Source organism: Rhinopithecus bieti, unplaced genomic scaffold, assembly GCF_001698545.2.
Source record: "Rhinopithecus bieti isolate Rb0 unplaced genomic scaffold, ASM169854v2 scaffold_26131, whole genome shotgun sequence".
Lineage (NCBI taxonomy): Eukaryota > Metazoa > Chordata > Mammalia > Primates > Cercopithecidae > Rhinopithecus > Rhinopithecus bieti.
In genome coordinates, this window is record NW_016812390.1 from 1,654,336 (window position 1) to 1,674,039 (window position 19,704).

Genomic DNA, 19,704 nt, shown 5'->3' on the forward strand with positions numbered 1-19,704 from the left:
GGCTGTTTGGAATGGCCTGGCAGATCCGTGTGTTCTGACATGGCCACATGGCCTGCTATTGGAAGAGACCAAGTGGCAGAACAGTACCATGCCATGTTTGTTAAAGTGGTGGGCGCCTGTAGTCCCAGCTACTCGGGAGGCTGAGGCAGGAGAATGGCGTGAACCCGGGAGGCGGAGCTTGCAGTGAGCTGAGATCTGGCCACAGCACTCCAGCCTGGGCGGCAGAGCGAGACTCCGTCTCAAAAAAAAAAACAACAAAACTGGCTGGGCGCAGTGGCTTACACCTGTAATCCCAGCACTTTGGGAAGCCGAGGTGGGCAGATCACGGGGTCAGGAGATCGAGACCATCCTGGCTAACATGGTGAAACCCCGTCTCTATTAAAAATACAAAAACAATTAGCCAGGCGTGGTGGTGAGTGCCTCTAAGTCCCGGCTACTCAGGAGGCCGAGGCAGGAGAATGGCGTGAACCCGGGAGGTGGAGCTTGCAGTGAGCCGAGATCGCACCACCGCACTCCAGCCTGGGTGACAGAGAAAGACTTCGTCTCAAAAAAAACCCAAGAAAACAAAAAAACAAAAACATTCCTATAGCTAGCTTCTAAACAGATCCCAAATAATGCCTGGATCAAATAGGAAATCAAAACTCAAGTGAAAGCTGATCCAGTAAGTAACAAAAAGGAGTCTATGTCCACATGGACACCTGGATATAGTTTAAGCTGTATGCAGAGGGAAATGTATAGCCTTATATTAAGAAAGAGATATGATATACTGTCCAGCATTTTGGAAGGCTGAGGTAGGCGGATCACTTGAGGTCGGGAGTTAGAGACCAGCCTGGCCAACATGGTGAAACCCTGCCTCTACTAAAAATACAAAAATTAGCCAGGTGTAGTGGCACATGCCAGTAGTCCCAGCTACTCAGGAGGCTAAGGCAGGAGAATCGCTTGAACCTGGGAGGCAGAGGTTGCAGTCAGCCAAGGTCAAGCCACTGCACTCCAGCCTGGGTGACAGAGCAAGAGTCCATCTCAAAAAAAAAAAGAAAGAGATATGATAGACTGTTAATCAGGCAGGTGGACAGACTGAAGATCAGATCGTACTTTCTTTTAATGATCTGAAAGGATCACTTGTTAGTTTATGCAGTTTTGTATTGCTTGAGATGTATTACTTTTATAATTAAAAGTGAATGGTTTACCAGTTTCTCAAAAAGTTAACACATATCTACTACCTTATAACCCAGCAGCTCTAGTCCTACAGAAAGGAAAATACATGTCCATAAAGACTCGTACAGAAATATGCACATAGAAGCTTTATTAGAAATAGCCGCTCCCCAACTGGAAACAGTGTCCATCAACAGCATGGATGAACGCATTGTGGAACATCCATACAATGGGAGATGACTCAGCAATAAAAAAACAAAAATCAACTCCTGATATACTCAATAGCACAGATGGATCCCAGCAACGTCAGGCAGAAAAAAGCGGACACAAGAGTACACACTAAATAAGTCCATTTATATAAGGATTTAGACTGGCAAAACTAATTTATGGTGACAGAAATCAGAAAGTGGGCCTGGTATGGTGGTACATGCTTGTGATCCCAGCATGGGATTCTGGGAGGCCCGCATGAGTGGATCGTTTAAGCCTAGGAGTTTGACAGCAGCCTGGCAACACAGCAAAACCCTCTCTCTACAAGAAATATAAAAGAAACTAGCCAGGTGTGGTGGCGTGCACCTGTAGTCCCAACTACTCGGGAAGTGAGGTGGGAGGATCATCTGAGCCTGGGGAGGTCGAGGCTGCAGTAGAGATCATGCCACTGCACTCTAGCCTGAGAAACAGAATAAGACTCTGTCTCAAAAAGAAAAAGAAAAAGAAAATGGAGAAAGTGGCTGTCTTGTGAGGTGAGGAGCACAAGACAACTTTCTGAGGTGCTGGAAATGTTCTATATCTTGATTTGGGTGGTGGTTACACAGGTGTATACATTTGTCAAAACTCATCAAACCGTAACAGAATCTTTGCATATTACTGCATGTAAATCATAACTCAATTTAAAAATATTTTTAAAAAATCATTTGAGGTGGGAGGATCACTTGAGCCCAGGAGTTCAAGACCAGCCCAGGCAACATGGTGAAACCTCATCTGTACAAAAAATACAAAAATTAGCCCGGAGTGGTGGAGCATGCCTGTAGTCCCAGCTACTTGGGAGGCTGAGGTGGGAGGATCACGTGAGCCCAGGAGATTGAGGCTGCAGTGAACCTGATGGCATCACTGCACTCCAGCCTGGGCAACAAAGTGAGACCCTGTCAAACACACACACACATACACACACACACACGAAAAACTTTAAAAATACAGATTCCCAGGCTCCACCCTCCTGAAAGTTCTGATTCAGTATGTCCAGGCTAGGCCTGGGAGTCTGGCTGAATGTGTGTGTTTGTTTTTAAGTATCCCAGGCAATTCTGATACCTGACTACAGTTAGGGCAGCCCACCTGCCTCCCCCATCATTCCCTGCCCACTCTTTTGTTTTAGGTGGTTTATTATTTGTATGTTGGTTTTTCCAAGAGAAAGTTGGTTGGCCACACCACGCTGGAGCTTTAGAAACAGAACAGCAATTCCTCACTCTCTCTGCTTTCCCTGTCGTAACCCCTAACTCCCACCCTTGGCATCAGCCTCTGCCCAGGTTTCCAAATGAAGGCTCTGACCAGGTAAGACAGGAAAGGAAACTCCGCAGACCCGTCCAGGACTGGCATAACTCACCTAGAGACACTAGGGCTGTGTGCTCCAGGGAGGTCAAAGCCAGCAAGTTAATGGCCTGTGTACCAGTTAAATAGCATGTCCAGGCCTTCACCCCCATGTTTATAGAAGGAGTTCAGGGTAAGACTCATTGGTATAGACAATGCTTAGTGGTTCAGTGACTCTCGGTCTCCTGGACCCCAGCTCTGTTCCTTACTAACCATCAGGGGTCTCCTGGGCTCCAGGCTTGACTGGCTTCTCCCCGACTATCCCTAAACCCAGTGTGACTCCTGCTGCCCTCGGGAGAAAGCCCAAGTCCACTTATACAACATTAGAGGCCCTCCGGCTGGCCATGGTGGCTCACACCTATAATCAACACTTTGGGAGGCTGAGGCTAGAAGATTGCCTGAGCCCAGGAGTTTGAGACCAGCCTGGGCAACATAGTAAGACCCTGTCTCTATTTTTACATGTGAAAAAATAAAACGCCCCCCTACCATCTGGCTCCTATTCCTCTCTCCAGCTAGGACCCGGGGAACCTGTTCTACAAACATGCTTGGCTATTTCACGCCACTGTGCCCTTGTAGCTGCTCTGCCCCCTGTTGAGAATGCCAGCCCATCCTGTTTCTCTACCCACAGATAATGGCAACTCCGATACTGTGTCCTCTAGGAAGCAAAAGTACCTCCTGCCTACTACCCTACCCTCACTGGCACACTCAGCTGCTCCTTGGGTCTTCTTCACTGTACCCCATGGATGGTAATGGCCATTGCAGCTACCACATGCTTCTACCTCTGGGACAGGAGCTCCTAGAAAGCCAACACTCTACCCTGAACCCAGTGCCGGCCCAGAGCTGACCTTAACCAAGGTCTATTAACCAACTAAATGAAGCACATTAAAAAAGTGCTCTCATTCTCACTGGAAGGCTTCCTTAGGCATTTCCCGATCCACAGTTCCTGCCCAGAACCCATAAATTCAAACGAACACTCTGGCCAAGTTGGCAAACACAGGAAAGTGAGATGCAGCCCCAAAGAATCTGACTCTTGCTCATGACCTCCTGCAGAAGTGGGGGATCAGCATGTACCTGCCAGGGTGGCCCTGGGATTCCAGGCCAACCCCAATTCCAGGCAGATCCCCTCTGGCTGCAGCTGAGCTGCATTCTGGGGAGCCCTTATAATTTACTTCTCAGCTCTTTTCTATATACGGGAATGTGTTCAATGACTCACAAGTGTCTTATCATTCAGGACCTTTGGAAAGATTTTCAGAGTACAGCTCCCAAATCCTTTGACAAACTGACAGGCGGACAAGTTCAGGTTAGAAAACACAGTCCCCAGAGCCTGGATTGCCTTGTGGAGGGCTGACCCCTGCAGCAGGATGGGTAGCAGGGCTCGGGGGAAGGCACACAGAAGGAAGAACGAGTAACTAGGGACAGAGGCAAGGTGCAAATGGGTCCCATAGGCTCACTCTCCTGCCCTGAGGACTGGGGCACCTTTGTCCCTCATTTTCCCCAGGCCCCGGTTCAATTTCAACTCCCCAGGATATCAATGACCAAAGCCCCATGGGGCCGAAACTCACAGCTGAGCTAGGGAAAGCATTTTGAAACTTAATTTTGTCCAATCAAGGCAAAGTCCCTTAGGCGCCTCTCAGTTTGTCCATCTGTAAAATGGGTACTGCTCACCAGGCCTCCAGACTCTGAAAAGCAGATGTGGCCCAATCACCACAGGTTGAGGTGACGGGAATGAGGTAGGAGAGGATGATTGAGCTAAGCCATGGGTTAGTACAAGGGTGTCCCCGAAGGACAAAGCCTCCAGAATGCACCTTGGCCCTTGCCATACACCACAGTGACCCAGGACCTCGTGACACCCTCTAATCAGCAGCTCTACAGCCGAGCCCGGCTTTACAGCTTACCACAAGCTTATTCAACCTCATCTCCCTCAATCCCCTCAAGGACGTAGTGAGGCCAGCACTGGCGTCCTTGCTGCCCAGGCAGCCAAGCCGAGGCTCAAAGAAATGAAGGGAATCAACCAAGGTCACCCGCCCATTAAAACAAAGCACAGGACTTAAATCAGTTCCCTGGGGACAAGCTCCTACCTCTGGACCCTGGTTTACTCTATAACCAGTCTGCCCCACCCATTTTACAGGTAAGGAAACTGAGGCTGAAAAAGGATTGCCCAAGGTCAACTGGGGGCTGAGCCAGGCCTAACACCTCCCACCATTCCACCACTCCCACCCTGTTGGGGTTCTTAGCTGTGCTAGGCCCCTTCAGATCCTCTCCAACACCATCTTGATGAAATTCCTCCCCCACCCCACCTCCTCATGCCCACCCCACACTCCCTGGGTGACTCCCTGGTCGAGAGGGAGGCAGGTGGTTGCTAAGCACTCACCCGCTCTCTCTCTCATAAAAATAAACTCCTTCTGGCTAGGAGACTCTGGACAAGATCCCCTCCCTTCTAGCCAACAAAAAATTAAAAAGAAATTTTAAAAAGATCTCCTCAGTGACATTTACTTGAACGTCAGCTGTGCCAAAGCGGGGGCCAATTTATTGAAGTCCAAATGGAGCCATGCGCCAGTAAACCTCAGCCCGAAGACCCTCCATTCAAGTGTCTGGGCAATTACTGAGCTGATTTATTTCCCCAGGCAGGGAACAGGGGCCCAGGCTGCCTCCCAAGCTTTTGGGGCTGGTCCTGGGGATGCCGGGATCTGGCAGAGGCCCGACAGTAACCAAAATAGCCAGGCCGGTGGCCCTGCCCGGCACACACCTCCCTGCCTGGGAGAGCTGCCCACAGGTCTCCTCTCCAGTCCAGGATGAAGTCCAGGCTGAAGCTTTGGGGCTGTAGGAGGAGGTCCCTGGAATTCTCTCTATGTGGCTTCCCTAGTGGGAGGGGGACGAGAATCTCCTACTCAAAAGAGGAACCCACAGAATGAAGAGAAATAGTCTGGAGGAGGAAGTGTCCTGCTGGCCCTGCCGGCTGTCCACTACCCCTTGGTTGCCCCTCCGGGCCTTGGTCCCACCACTTGGACTGCTGGACGCCGGCGCTGCCACCTGCACACCACCTATGGAGTGCATGCACCTAGGGAGCCATGCTGCTCTATCACCTCTCCCTACTCGGCGCCGGCCCTGGAGAACCAGCTCTGGCTGGCCATTTGACCCTCTAGGCACCGGGGACGCCCTCTTGGGTACAGCCGAGGACACATAAGGGCCCACAACCAGGGACCTGGAGACACAACCACATTCAGGGACACGCACGTGCACCCGGCCAGGGCCTGGAAGACGCAGCCCCCCCACACACACATTCATGCAGACACAAACGGGGACACACAAGAGCACACATCCAAAGACAGCACACTCAGGTATCGCACACACACACAGCCCAGCACACAGAGAATAGCAGACATGCCCCGGCACACACATGTGCACGCTGCTGGGGACACGGTGAAACAGCCACCCTCAGAAACATAGACACGGGGATACGGAGGCACATGTAGGCATTCTGACCGAGAAAGACACACAGACATACCACACAAACACACACACACACCCCTGCCGCCCGCACCAGGAGCCAGAGCCCTTTCGCCTGGGAAACAATAACAGCCCGCCAGCGGGACTGAGCAGGCGACCCTCGGTCCCTTCCGCGGTGGTGAAAGGGGCGCCGGATGGGCGCACGCGGAGGGGAGGAGGCCGGGACTGCGGCGACGCGGGGATGGGGAGGGGCTGTAGACGGCGGGCAGCGCCGGCTGCGCGCCCGGCTCCCCGTCCCTCAGGTACCTGGGGTGGCTGCGGCGCCGTCCGCGCTCTGCTCGGCTGCGCCGGGTTCCGCCGGCCGGGGGCTGCCTGCCCGCTCGCTCTCTGACCCGAGGGGTGAACGCTCCGCACTCCCTCTCGGCGCAGCTCGGCCTCTGGGCTTGCGGTCCTCGGGGCTCGGCGTTGGCGGCGGCGCGAAGGAAGCGGTAATTTATAAGCGGCTTCTTCCTGACCTCGCGTGTCTGTTGTCTGAGCAGGCAGCTCTCAGCATCACCCATCCTGCTGGGTGGAAAAATACCAGCTCGGCCGGGCCGGGGGCGGGGCCGGGGCGGGGCCTGGGCGTCTAGCCCCTCCCCAAGTGCGGACACACGCGCTCACACACACACACACATATGCACACACACACGCATACACGCACGCGCGCATGGGCTCGGACACACAAAGAACCCGGGCTCGCCGAGCGCGCGCGCACACCCTCAGGCTGCGCGGCGAACGTTCGTGGCCAGGTGCGGCAGTCCGCCCTGGGCGCCTCCTGCCTGCGAAAGAAGAGTAGGACAGACCCGACCCGACCCACCTAGTCCCCTCCTTCACAGCAGCCTCCAAACTCCACCGCTCGCCTCACCTCCAGGCTCCTAGGATGAGGCTCAGGGCTCCTGGAGCAGCCAGGTGCAAACCAGACTGGGCTTGCACTCCACTGCGTTCCCCTGGGCGATCGTCCACGTTCTGGGAGACTCGGTATACCCCTCCCAATAGTCGGTACGGTCACCGAGCTCTCGCCAGGGGCGGGAGGGTGGCCTGAGCTTGTGGTGTGAAGCCAGATACAGAGCTCCAGAATCCTGGCCTTGCCATGGCTGTGTGACCCTGGGCAAGTGACTCACAATTTCTGTGCCTCAGTGTCCTCATCTATAAAACGGAAAGGAAAAATAGTAGCGCTTGTCTCCTCTGGCTGTTATGAAGATCCAAGGTTAACAGCATAGAGACCTCGGAACACACCCGGCATCTAGGAAGTGCCAAGCCAGTGTCAGCTAATGTGACTATTTTTAAATGGAGATGGGGAGTGTGCCATTATTCTTGTCCTTATTTGAATGAACGGGCCCTCAGGGACCATTTTTCACGGTCCTGCCCTGGCAGCATGAGAGGGAAACGCTGTGAGAACCCCCAACCCCAGCTTTCCCCTGTTCCCCCTCTCTCCCTCTGCACCTGGGAGGCAGGGAGGAGAGAGCCTATCCTTCCACCATTTACACTGAGAATAAAAGAAGAAATACCGGCTAGGCGCGGTGGCTCACGCCTGTAATCCCAGCACTTTGGGAGGTCGAGGGGGCAGATCACCTGAGGTCAGGAGTTCGAGACCAGCCTGGCCAACATGGCGAAACTCCGTTTCTACTAAAAGTACAAAAATTAGCCGGGCGTGGTGCCGGGCCCCTATAATCCCAGCTACTCAGGAGGCTGAGGCAGGAGAATCGCTTGAACCCGGGAGGCGGAGGTTGCAGTGAGCCGAGACAGCCTGGGTGACAAGAGTGAGTCTCAAAAAAAAAAAGAAGAAGAAGAAATACCACACAGGTCCGACCAAGAGCCATCCCACTTGAGCCAAGATCCCTGCCTGGAAGGGCTCTGCAGCCGCTCCCCCTGTACAGCCCTAGGATGCTAAGGAGCATCCTGAAGTGACACTGTGTCTCCCTAGAGGCCCCTGCCGTTGGACTCCAACCTGACCTTCTGGTGGGTGCTCCTCATACTAGCTCCAGCCAAGCCAGACGAGGACCACTGGGCATATGCCCTTCCTTGTCTTCCTCTGGCGCCCTCCCCACCCTTCTCTGCTGGCTCCAGGTGGCCCCTTCCTCCAGGAAGCACCTGGGGACCAGCAGTGCCTCTAGGGTCCCAGTGGCCCACGTGACATCTGCTTCTGGCCACCTGAGCACTCTCCTTTGAGTTCAGGATCACCATACCCTTTTATAGGTGAGAAAACGAAAGCTGAGGAAGATAAGTGACTGGGTCTCCCATATCCCTCAGCTTCAGATGTGAGGTTCCCTCATGAGCTGCAGGAACAGACATCAAGCAAAAACTCCTCAGATGCCCTGTGCATGTGTGGCCGCACAGGGCACAAAGGCTGAAGCAAAGGGGCAGGTCCTGGCATGGGGAGGGGACTCTGGGGTTGAGGTTTGAACCAAGAGGAGGCTTTGACTAAGCCACAAGCAGTGAAGCCGGCAGGAGAGGAAGCAAGTTCTAGCAGAGGTGCCTGCTGTGCAAAGGCCTGACAGCAAGGTTGTTGGTGGCAGGGCTGAGCTTGAGGGTCTGAGAGAGTGAGCAAGGGCAGTGGCTGTGGGAGGAGGGAAGAGTTGTGTTCAGAGCTGCAATTTGGAAAGGCCCATGGGATCCTTTGACCTCCAGGTAGGCCAGCAGAGCCTCGTACAGGTAGTGCCAGCACAGGACACATGAGTGAACCATGTATCCAGTTACCAGCTCCATGAGGGATGGGATCTGTTCCTTTTGCCTCCATCGACTCCTGGAGTCTATCACAGGCCTGGCACGCAGTACGTGCTCAATAAGTGTTTGCTGCATTTATTTTAACGTGCTTTTTCTTTTTCTTTTGAGACGGAGTTTCGTTCTTATTGCTCAGGCTGGAGTCCAATGGCGCAATCTCAGCTCACTGTAACCTCCGCTTCCTGGGTTCAAGCGATTCTCCTGCCTCAGCCTCCCAAGTAGCTGGCATTACAGTCATGCGCCACCACGCCTGGCTAATTTTGTATTTTTAGTAGAGATGGGGTTTCTCCATGTTGGTCAGGCTGGTCTCGAACTCCCAACCTCAGGTGATCCGCCCGCCTCAGCCTCCCAAAGTGCTGAGATTACAGGCCACCATGCCCGGCTTTAACTTACTTTTCTTTGGCACCTAATTATGTACCCTGCACAGTTAAATGCATTTTAATAAGTTAACCCTTTTCATCCTGACAACACCCCTATGAGATTGGTACAATTATTTCTTCCGTTTTATAGAAGGTAAAACTGAGCCACAGAGAAGTTAAGTAACTTCCCCAAGGTCACTCAGCTGGCAGATAGAGCTGGAATTCAAACCTAGGCCACCTGGCTCCAGAGGTGGAGCCTCATACAATCTTGAATGAGGGGATTCTGGGTGGGCAATTGCCAGACAAAAAACCCAGCCCCAAAGAGAGAAAGGAGGAGGAGGAGGCAAGAAGATCCCCAACCTCAGCCCCAGGGAGAGGCGACAGATGAGGTGGAAAAGAGATGGTCAGACCAGAGCAGGGACCAGGAGGAGCCAGTGCCAAAGCTAGAGGCATGCACAGGGTGGAGAGAGCTCATTGTGGGAGACCACAGACCCTAGCTCCACCTCGGCTCTGCGGCTTCCCAGCTGTGTGGCTTGGGCCTGCAGGCCTGCTCTCTGAGCCTCAGTTTCCTCATTGTAATATGAGATAAAATACACCCTGCCTCATCGAGCCATTCTGAGGAGATTAGAGGTCTCAAACTGGGGGCCTTAAACCGAATCCAGTTCCCAGATGCGCTTCTTTGGCCATCACTGAGCTTTAATGTGTTTGGAGTTAATTTTATGAATAAAACTTGGAAGATTTCACATTTAAAAAATCTAGCCAGTCTGGGCAACAAAGTAAAATTCCATCCCTATGAAAAATTTTTAAGACATTAGCCAGGTATGGTGGTGAATGACTGTGGTCCCAGCTACTCAGGAGGCTGAGGCAGGAGGATCACTTGAGTCTAGGAGGTCAAGGCTGCAGTAAGCTATGATTACACCACTGCACTCCAGCCTAGGCGAGAGAGTAAGACCCTGTCTCCAAACAACAATAACAACAACAACAAAACCTGAATGCCTGGTTTATCTTGAAATATGGCAGAATGGGGCCACCCAGGCCCATTACCCACCTGTCTACAATGTCCTAGAGCTGAGGGGCATTAGCCACCCTCTCACATGGGGACATGGGCTCCCCAGGGTGCCACAGCTCCCTCCTAGCTAGTTTACTCCTTTCTGTCACCTACCGGCCCTTGCAGGGAGCTGAATTTGAGATCCATGATGCACTTTGTGCACCCTGCCCCGTCGAAGATAACTGTGAGTACCAAGGGAAATGAAAAGCTTTGGCAACAAGGAGGGAGCGTCAGGGAAAGGCAGGCAGAGGTTCCCCTCAGAACCATAGACTAGGCTGAAATTCCACTGGAACTAATTCTTCTCATTTCAAGAATGAAAATCGATTGCTGGACAGAGCTCCTGGAGGGCCAATTTTCGTGCTGTAGTCTACAGCTATCCACTTAGAGGCAGTGAATGAGTTTTTTCAAAGGCTACTTTATGATTACTTTCTTTAGCAGCTCTCAATAGTAAAATAAAATTGATCCAGGACTTTGAACAAAACTTCTCGTCCCTTGTTAGGGAAGAGTTTGTCTCGTCTATCAGGCCACCAACAAGAGTTGTTGCGATGCTGTGGGAGCTGCAGCCCATCCTGGGCCACAGGGCCAGCTCAGGGATCCTGCTGGAGATTGAGGATTGTCTGGTCGGCGTCTTACACCTCTCAGAACATCATCCCTGGAAGCAGCCCTGAAGAGACCAAGGGTCAGTGGCAGGGCTGCTGAGTGGCTGCCTCCCTGACCTGGCCAGCATCTCCTGGGCACACTGCAGTGTGTCCATGTCCCTGGGTGTGTAGGTGGCTGCAGAACCTTGTCAGAGCATCCGGGCCTTCAGGGATCTGCTTCCTGTCCACCACCCTCCTCTTGCCTGCATGCAAATCTCAGTTCCATCCCTCATGGGCTGTGTGACCTAGAGTGAATAATGTGACCTCTCTGTGCTTCAGTTTCTTGATTTGTACAGCCTGTTAATCATAACCCCTCTGCTGCAGATTGTTGTGTGGAGTGAGTGGACATGATTGATGTGAAGCATCTAGCCAGGTCCCTGGCACACAGTCTAGCACTCTGGAAAGCAGGACTCACACCTACCCCTGCCACCTGTGTGCTCCAGGCTTTCTTGCCTCCAGGACTTCACCCTTGCTGCTCCCTCCTGCCAAGCACTTTGCCCATTGCCCTCTTGCATCCTGGGTCTCTGCCAAACTTGGAGCCTCAGAAAGAGAACACCCAGGAGGCGGGGATGCCAAGCAGTCCCAGCATGGGGCCTGGAGCACAGTGGACCCCAGGAAACCCTTGCAGGATGTGGTCTGTGGGTGGCAAGTGCCTGGGCTCACTTCCTCTTCTCCCTCAGTGGGCACAGCAAAACTGCCCCAGAGGTGGACAGACAGGGAAGTTGTCAGTGCTGGAGACAGCCCTGCAGGGGACTGGGGACCCACAGCACATTTAGTCATTCACTAGCGCTGCAGACAGATGCTCTCCAGCTTCACAGCCACCCCAGGCCAGGCCATGTTCTCTCCCTTCTGGCTGACTGCAGGGGACACCTTCCTCCCTGGCTTCCTCTCCTCCCCAACAGCCCATCTCCACTCCTGGGACTCTCTATGGCGTATAGCCATTGCAGCAACCAATTTAGTAATTTCTTTTCTTTTACTTTTATCTTTTTTTTCCTGAGACAAAGTCTCTAAAAAATGCTGTGTTGCCCAAGCTGGCCTTGAACTGCTGGGCTCCAGTGATCCTCCCACCTCAGCCTCCTAAGTAACAGGGGTTATAGGCACACCACCACGCCCAGCTACTCTGGCCGTTTCTGATAAGGTTATAAATTTCTTATAAGATTAAACACAACACTGTGAGCCAGCAATTGCACACCCAGGTAATTGACCAGAGAGAAATGAAAATGTTTGTTCACCCAAAGATTTGTGAATGGCAGTGGTATTCATACAGTCCAAAATGGAAACAGCCCTGGTTGTATCTGTCAATAGGAGAATGGAAAAACAGATGGAAGGACTGCAATGCACAGGTGAAAAGGAACAGGCTATGAGAGGCTCCAAACCAAGGGGGCAGAGGGTTGTGTCTCCAAAACACGGAGCCTATTGAGAGAAGCCAGAGCCACAGACCAGATGCCCTGCAGTGGGTCCGTTTACATGGACTTCAAAGTCAGGCAGAGTGAATTGAGGGTCATGGGAATAGGAGCAGTGGTTGCCTCCAGAGGTGAGGAGGGATGGGGTGAGGTGGAGTGGGGTGGGAGAGGGGTGAGGTGGAGTGGGGTGGGGTGGGAGATGGATGGTTAGGGGTGGAGTGGGGTGGGGTGATGGAGTGGGGTGGGGGTGGGGTGAGGTGGAGGGGGTGGGGTAGGGGGATGGTTGGGGGAGGCATGAGGTGAGTGGGATGGAGTGGGTGGGGTGGAGGTGAGGTGGGGTAAGGTGAGGTGACGGTGTGGGTCGTGAGGATGGGGGTGAGGGTTGGGGTGGAGTGTGAGGTGAGGTGGGTGGGGTGTGGTGCGTGGGGTGAGGGGTGGCATGGGGTGAGGGTTGGGGTGCAATGGGGTGAGGGGTTGGGGTGATGTGGGCTGGTTGTGGGGTGGGTGGTGTATGAGAGAACCGAGGGATAGGAAGGGGCCCACCTTACTGGGCAGGCTCACACCAGTATGTGCTGTCACATTTCACTGTAGGAGTGTAGACCTCAGTTACAACAATCCCAAGGAAAACCCCCAGACTTCCAGACCACTCAGGTCCTTCCGTCCTTTGATACCAGCCCATGGTCCCCACCACACTGCCGACTAAGCCATACTCCAGGCAGCCACTGGATACTGCCTGCCCGAACCTCCTGACCACTCTCCTCTGCCTCCCTCACCCCAGCCTCTCTGGCCTCCTGGCTTCTCCTCCACTCCAGGCTCCACCTCTTTCTGCCTCAGGCCCTTTGCCCCTGTCTTGTTTCCCTACCCCGGGCACTTCCCCTCAGCCCTTCCAGGGCTGGTGTCCTTCCTCCCTAGGCCTCAGCTTCAGTGTCTCCTCACCCAGAGACCTTCGCAGACCACGATTTCTCAGACAGCCCCGGCTGCCTCCTCCCTCCCTGCACCAGCCCTTAAGCCATCACCTCATTTTATTCTCATTCTAACTTGTGGAAACGGGTGAGTGGACTTGGATCACTTTACATATTGACTTATTTCTGTCTGTTTCACCACTAGACGGCCCCACTTCATGTGGTCCCAGGGGTCTACAGCAGTGCCCAGCCCCATGGCGATGTCAACAAGATCTGGTTTTTTTCTGGAATTGGAATGGAGCTGGAAGCTGCCTTACAATTTCCCCCCTACGCTCCCGACCCCCGGTTCACAAGACTGCAAATCTAACCATCTGTGTAACTTTGGAGGAAAGGGCAGGTCTTGAAGACTTACATTCGCTCACCAAAGAGCACGTTCCTCCTCATTCTCCTCTGCAGAAGACCTAATTCCAAGCCCTGAGTGGTAGATCCTTAGTGGCTCTGTGACCAGAGGGCCTCCCAACTTCCTCTGCCTCGGTCTCCCCATCAATGGTGATGAGGTTAGCGCAATGTTGGACCTTCCAGCGCCTCTTCAACTGGAAAAGTGACAATTACTCACGGCGGATGTTGTTAACATACGCGATTTGACTTCAAGTAGTCTGGGTGGGTTTGGAGATTCTGGAATTTCTTTCTTTTTTATTTCTTCTTCTTGCTTCTTTCCTCCTCCTCCTCCTCCTGGCCTCCTCTCCTCCCCTCCTCTTCTTCTTGAGATGGAGTTCTCGCTCTTGTTGCCCAGGCTTGGAGTACCAATGCTGCGATCTCGTGCTCACTGCAACCTCCGCTCCTGGGTTCAAGTGATTCTCCGGCCTCAGGCCTTCACCAAGTAGCTGGGATACAGGCATGTGCCACATGCCTGGCTAATTTTGTACTTTTAGTAGAGACGGGGTTTTCCTCCATGTTGGTCAGGGCTGGTTTCCAAACTACCGACCTCAGGGTGATCTCGCCCGGCCTCAGGCCTCCCCAAAGTGCTGGGGATTACAGGGGTGAGCCACCCGTCGGCCTTCTATTTATTTTATTTTATTTATTTTTTATTTATTTATTATTTTAGTTTATTTATTTATTGTATTTATTTATTTTTGAGGACAGAGTTTCGGCTCTGCCCGCCCAGGCTGGAGTGCAGTGGCCGGATCTCAGCTCCACTGGCAAGCTCCCTCCTGGATTTACCCATTCTTCCTGCCTCAGCCTCCTCGAGTAGCTTGGGATACAGCGTGCCCCGCCACGCTCGCTCGGCTAGTTTTTGTATTTTTAGTAGAGACGGGGTTTCACCGTGTTATCCAGGATGTCTCGATCTCCTCGCTTGTGGATCCGCCCGTTCTCGGCCCTCCAAAGTGCTGGGATTACAGGCTTGAGCCACTGCGCCCGGCCTATTTATTTTTGAGATAGGATCTCACTCTGTCACCCAGGCTGGAGTGCAGTGACATGATCACAGCTCACTGCAGCCTCCACCTTCTAGGGTCAAGCCATTCTCTCACCTCAGCATCCCAAGTAGCTGGGACTATAGCCATGAGCCACCATGCCCAGCTAATTTTTGTATTTTTTATAGAGACTAGGGTTTCGCCATGTTTCCCAGGCTGGGTTCAAACTCCTGAGCTCAAGCAGTCCACCTGCCTCGGCCTCCCAAAGTGCTGGGATTACACTCCCCGCATTTTTATTTTGTTTATTTATTTATTTATTTATTTATTTATTTTTTTGAGACAGTCTCACCTTGTTGCTCAGGCTGGAGTGCAATGGTGTGATCTCGGCTCACTGCAATCTCCGCCTCCTGGGTTCAAACGATTCTCCTGCCTCAGCCTCCCGAGTGGCTGGGATTATAGGCACCTGCCACTACACCCAACTAATTTTTGTATGTTTAGTAGAGATGGGGTTTCACCATGTTGGCCAGACTGGTCTCAATCTCCTGACCTCATGATCTGCCAGCCTCAGCCTCCCAAAGTGCTCAGATTACAGGTATGAGTTGCTGCACCCAGCCATACCAAAAGCCTCCAGCACCCATTATTCCCAGGCGGTCTCCCACCTAAGTACTAACCACACCCAAACCTGCTTAGCTTCTGAGATCAGATGAGATCGGGCGCATTCAGGGTGGTATGGCCATAGACTGCTTTTTGTTTTTTTTTTTTTTTTTTTTTTTTTTGTTTTGAGACGGAGTCTCGCTCTGTTGCCCAGGCTGGAGTGCAGTGGCTGGATCTCAGCTCACTGCAAGCTCCGCCTCCCGGGTTTACGCCATTCTCCTGCCTCAGCCTCCCAAGTAGCTGGGACTACAGGCGCCCGCCAACTCGCCCGGCTAGTTTTTTGTATTTTTTAGTAGAGACGGGGTTTCGCCGTGTTAGCTAGGTTGGTCTCGATCTCCTGACCTTGCGATCCACCCGTCTCGGCCTCCCAAAGTGCTGGGATTACAGGCTTGAGCCACCGCGCCCGGCCTAGACTGCTTTTTAAAATAGATATGAGGTGTCTCTATGTTGCCCAGGTTGATCTCAAACTTCTGGGCTCAAGCAATCCTCCAGCCTTAGCCTCCCCAAATGCTGGTATTACAGGTGTGAGCTACTGTGCCAAGATTCTGAATCTCTAACAAGCTCCTGGGAGACATCCCAGCTGTGAGTCCACAAGCCACAAAAGGAGTCCTGAGAATGCAGGGGAGAGGTTCTCAAAGTCTGGCCCCCAGACTAGCAGCTTCACCTGGGAACTTGTTAGAAAAGCAAAGCCCCAGCCCAGCCCAGACCTCATGAATCAGAAACTCTGTGGTGGGGCACGGTCCTGTCTAACAAGCACTTCAGGGGCTTCCGAGGCAGCTGGTGTTTCAGAACCACTGCTACAGGAGGTACCAGTTCTCAACCTTGGTGGCCCAAGGAGAAACTGAAAAAGTTCTGACGCCTAGGGTCCCACGCTCAGAAATTCTCATTTAAATGGGCATGAGATAGTGGCAGCGGCTGCTGCTGCTTTTTCTTCTCGTTCTCCTTCTTCTTTGTCCTTCGTTCTTTAAAATAAAGCTCTCCAGGCAACGTGAATGTCTCATCAGTGCTGGATCCTTGAGCTAGAGGGTGCTAGGCCTCCGAGCATTCCGGTGGCCCAGACATCCCCAGGCAGGCCTGATTCCTCTGCATTCTTGCCCGGGCCTCCCAGTGACTGCCTTCTTATATTTGGTTATTTTTCCCTCCCTCCCCAAACACAACAATTCAAAATATTCTCAGCTCCCAGACCATAAACAAATCGGGAGAGGAAAGCTCCCTGTTTTGTTCCCACTTATGGCCTGATCCAAGGCTGGCCTGATTGGGCCCTTGGGACTGGTCATCTGAGTCGGAGTGGGGTGGACCCCGTTCTCAGGCTGCCCCAGCTCCACTCCTGGATTCCCAGGATCCCTTAACTCTAGATGACCCCAGGTATCCCCCAAAGCCACTTCCCCAGGGAAACAGAGGTCAGCAAGTGACTTGTCCCATGACACAGAGGAATGCCCAGAAGGTCCCTCTGATCTGTGGTTTCTAGACTTGGGGGCAGATGTGTTGGCTCTGGGACTCGGAGAGATGTGTGTTCAATTCCAGGCTCTGCCCCTTACGAACTGTGACCTTAGGCACAGGATTAGCCCCAATTTGAGCCTCATTTTGTCTGTCTGTAAAATGAGGATGGCACTAGAGCCCTGTTGAGGGTGAATGTGAAGGTCAGAGCCTACACAAGGTGAGTGCTCATAACTATCACTGTCATTCTGATGACTTCTGCCAGGATGGCCAAACCAGCAAGCAAGAGCAAGAGGAGAGGGGCAGGGGGCACAGGAGGTTGTCCATCTGAGTCTCAGGTGCCTGACCTGGGCCCAGGGGCTCATTCTGGAGTAAGGGAAGGGAAGAGACAGGTCCAGGTTACCAAGGGGGATCCTAGACAGGCCCTGGGGGAGGAGAGAAGCTAATACTCTTGTGCAAGTGGCACCAAGGGTGGAGGTGACACTTGTCACATGGGAACTTGAACCTGGTCTCTAGAGGCATTATCATCCCTCGTGCTTTGATGCTATTTGTAGCCTTTAAGCCTGTTATTCTATACTTGTGTATTGAAAGGCTCAGGCCCAGCACTTCCCTTATTTGACAAATGTGGGTCAGTGGTCGAGAAAACCACTGGGATGACACCAGGACACCCCTGGCACTGGCAGAGTTCTACCCTGAGATGACAAATGCTGCAAATACTGTCTCAGTATTGAGAAGTTATATGTCAGGCTAATACGCTTTTAGGCACAAACTACCCTGCCCTCCCGCCTTGCTATGCTTATTTTCTGGTGAGCTGGAGGCCACTTTAGAATGTAAAGTTCCCAGGCTCCTTGGAGCTGGATCCAGCAAGTGGTGGCTGGGGAGTGCCAGCCTCCATCTGAGGCCCTGGCCTGTAGCCTGCCCCTCACCCCTCTTCTCCTGCCATTCCAAGCTCTGTCCTCTCACTTGAGCAGCTCTGGTCCATGCGGAGGGACAACCCACCTTCCATTCAGGCTCAGCCCCCAAGCACAGCCCCCTTGTCCGGCCTTAAGCCTGGGTACACACCAGTGTGCCTCTCCGCCCTCAGCTGTATGAATGGGGGAGAGGCCCACGGGCAGGGACCTGGTGTACCCAGGGTTCAATTTAGAAGCTGGAGGGCACTGGCTCATGGTGGTGGCATCCCTTGGACCCTGTGGAATGTGTATATGACCTTGTGGGAAGGTGTGCAGCCTCAGGAGGGCCCCTCTGGGAGCCCGTAGACATGGGTTCCTCTGTCTGGGGCCTAAGGGTAGTCCTAGTGTCTTCCGCACAGCACCAATGCAGAGCTGAATGCAGGAAAGGGCTGCTCATGGAAAGACACACAATTTGTGTTATTATTATTATTTTATTTGTTTATTTATTTTGAGACAGAATTTTGCTCTTGTTGCCCAGGCTGGAGTGCAATGGTGTGATCTCGGCTCGCTGCAACCTCCGCCTCCCGGGTTCAAGTGATTTTCTTGCCTCAGCCTCCCAAGTAGCTGGGGTTATAGGCATGCACCACCATGCCCAGCTAATTTTGTATTTTTAGTAGAGATGGGGTTTCACCATATTGGCCAGGCTGGTCTCGAACTCCTGACCTCAAGTGATCCACCTGCCTCGGCCTCCCAAAGTGCTGGGATTACAGGCATGAGCCACCTCGTCCAGCCTTGTGTTATTATTGATGGTTACATGGAAAGCCTCCAAGGCTAGCCCTACATATGGCAGAGAAAAACAGGAACTCACAATCCAGCAGGGTGAAGGCATCAGTATTTACTGAATTCCTATTGTGTGCCAGGCACTGAGCCAAGTGCTCACAGATGCTCTCTCATGGACCTCTCCTAATAGCCTGGGAGGAGGGATCCATTTCATGGATGAGGAAATCGAGGCTCAGAGAGGTGAGCCACCGATGGAGGGCCACACAGTGGAGCTGGGATTTGAATCCAAGTGTATCAGACCCTAAGCTATGAGCCCTGCTCCTTCCTATGGGCCAGAGGAGCAATGAAAGCTAAGAGGAGATGACAGAGCAGCAGAGATAGGGCAGGAAGGAGATCGCCATAAAGCCAGGATGAGGGTGAAAGGGGTGTCTGGTTTTGAACATGAGCCCTACGACCTCTGTCATTTAGTGTGTGACCTTACTGACAAGATGCAGGACTGCTGCCTGCAAGGACCCCGATTTTCCTTACGGATGGTCTAGGGAAGTGAGAAGGAAAAAAATCTTCATTTGGGTTATAATAACCTTTTGTGTGAGCCAAATTTTGCCTAAGTCCAGCTGCCTTGAAGCACAGTAATATTCTGTAATCCACCGGCTGTCACTGCTCATGCTTACGACACACAGGCTGAATCTGTTTGTTCAGCCTTCAGAGTTTAATGCCCTGCTGTGTCTATGTGCTCAACTCATAGCCACCATGCATGACTTGGGACTTCTGAATGGGACCAAGAAGTATCTGACGTGTGATTTCCTGGAAAGCACATAGGAGTTCGGCCCAGATCCAGACTTGGCAGCTAACTTGCTGTGTGACTGTGGACAAATGACTGAACCTTTCTGGGCATCAATTCCCTCAAACATAGAGGGAAGGTGGGCAGGGATGGGATACCCACCCTTGAAGCCTCAATCATGAGAAGCATCCCAGAATGAGACGTATTCAGGTAATAAGGGAATTTTCTCTTTTCTTTTTGTTATTTAAAAAATTGATATGTAATAGTTGTACGTATTTTGGGGGTCCATGTGATATTTTGATACCTGTATATGATGTGCTGTGATTAAATCGGGGTAATTGGGATCTCCATCACCTCAAACATTTATCTTTTTCTGACCAGGCATAGTGACTCACACCTATAATCCCAGCACTTCGGGAGGCCGAGGCGGGAAGATCACTTGACGTCAGGAGTTAGAGAC

General features: G+C 52.5%; 1 protein-coding gene across 3 annotated transcripts in view; it reads right to left on the minus strand.

The window, feature by feature from the left end:
- Nucleotides 1–6,823, minus strand: part of SLC6A6 (solute carrier family 6 member 6) — an 88,199-nt gene extending 81,376 nt beyond the window's left edge. For 2 of the 3 annotated variants that reach the window (XM_017896256.1, XM_017896255.1), the window contains exon 1: nt 6,487–6,821. The gene's annotated coding sequence lies outside the window, so the exon portion shown is untranslated. Of the gene's footprint in view, nt 1–6,486 lie in introns of all 3 variants that reach the window. The other variant, XM_017896258.1, reaches the window with a different exon arrangement.
- Nucleotides 6,824–19,704: the final 12,881 nt, after the last annotated feature.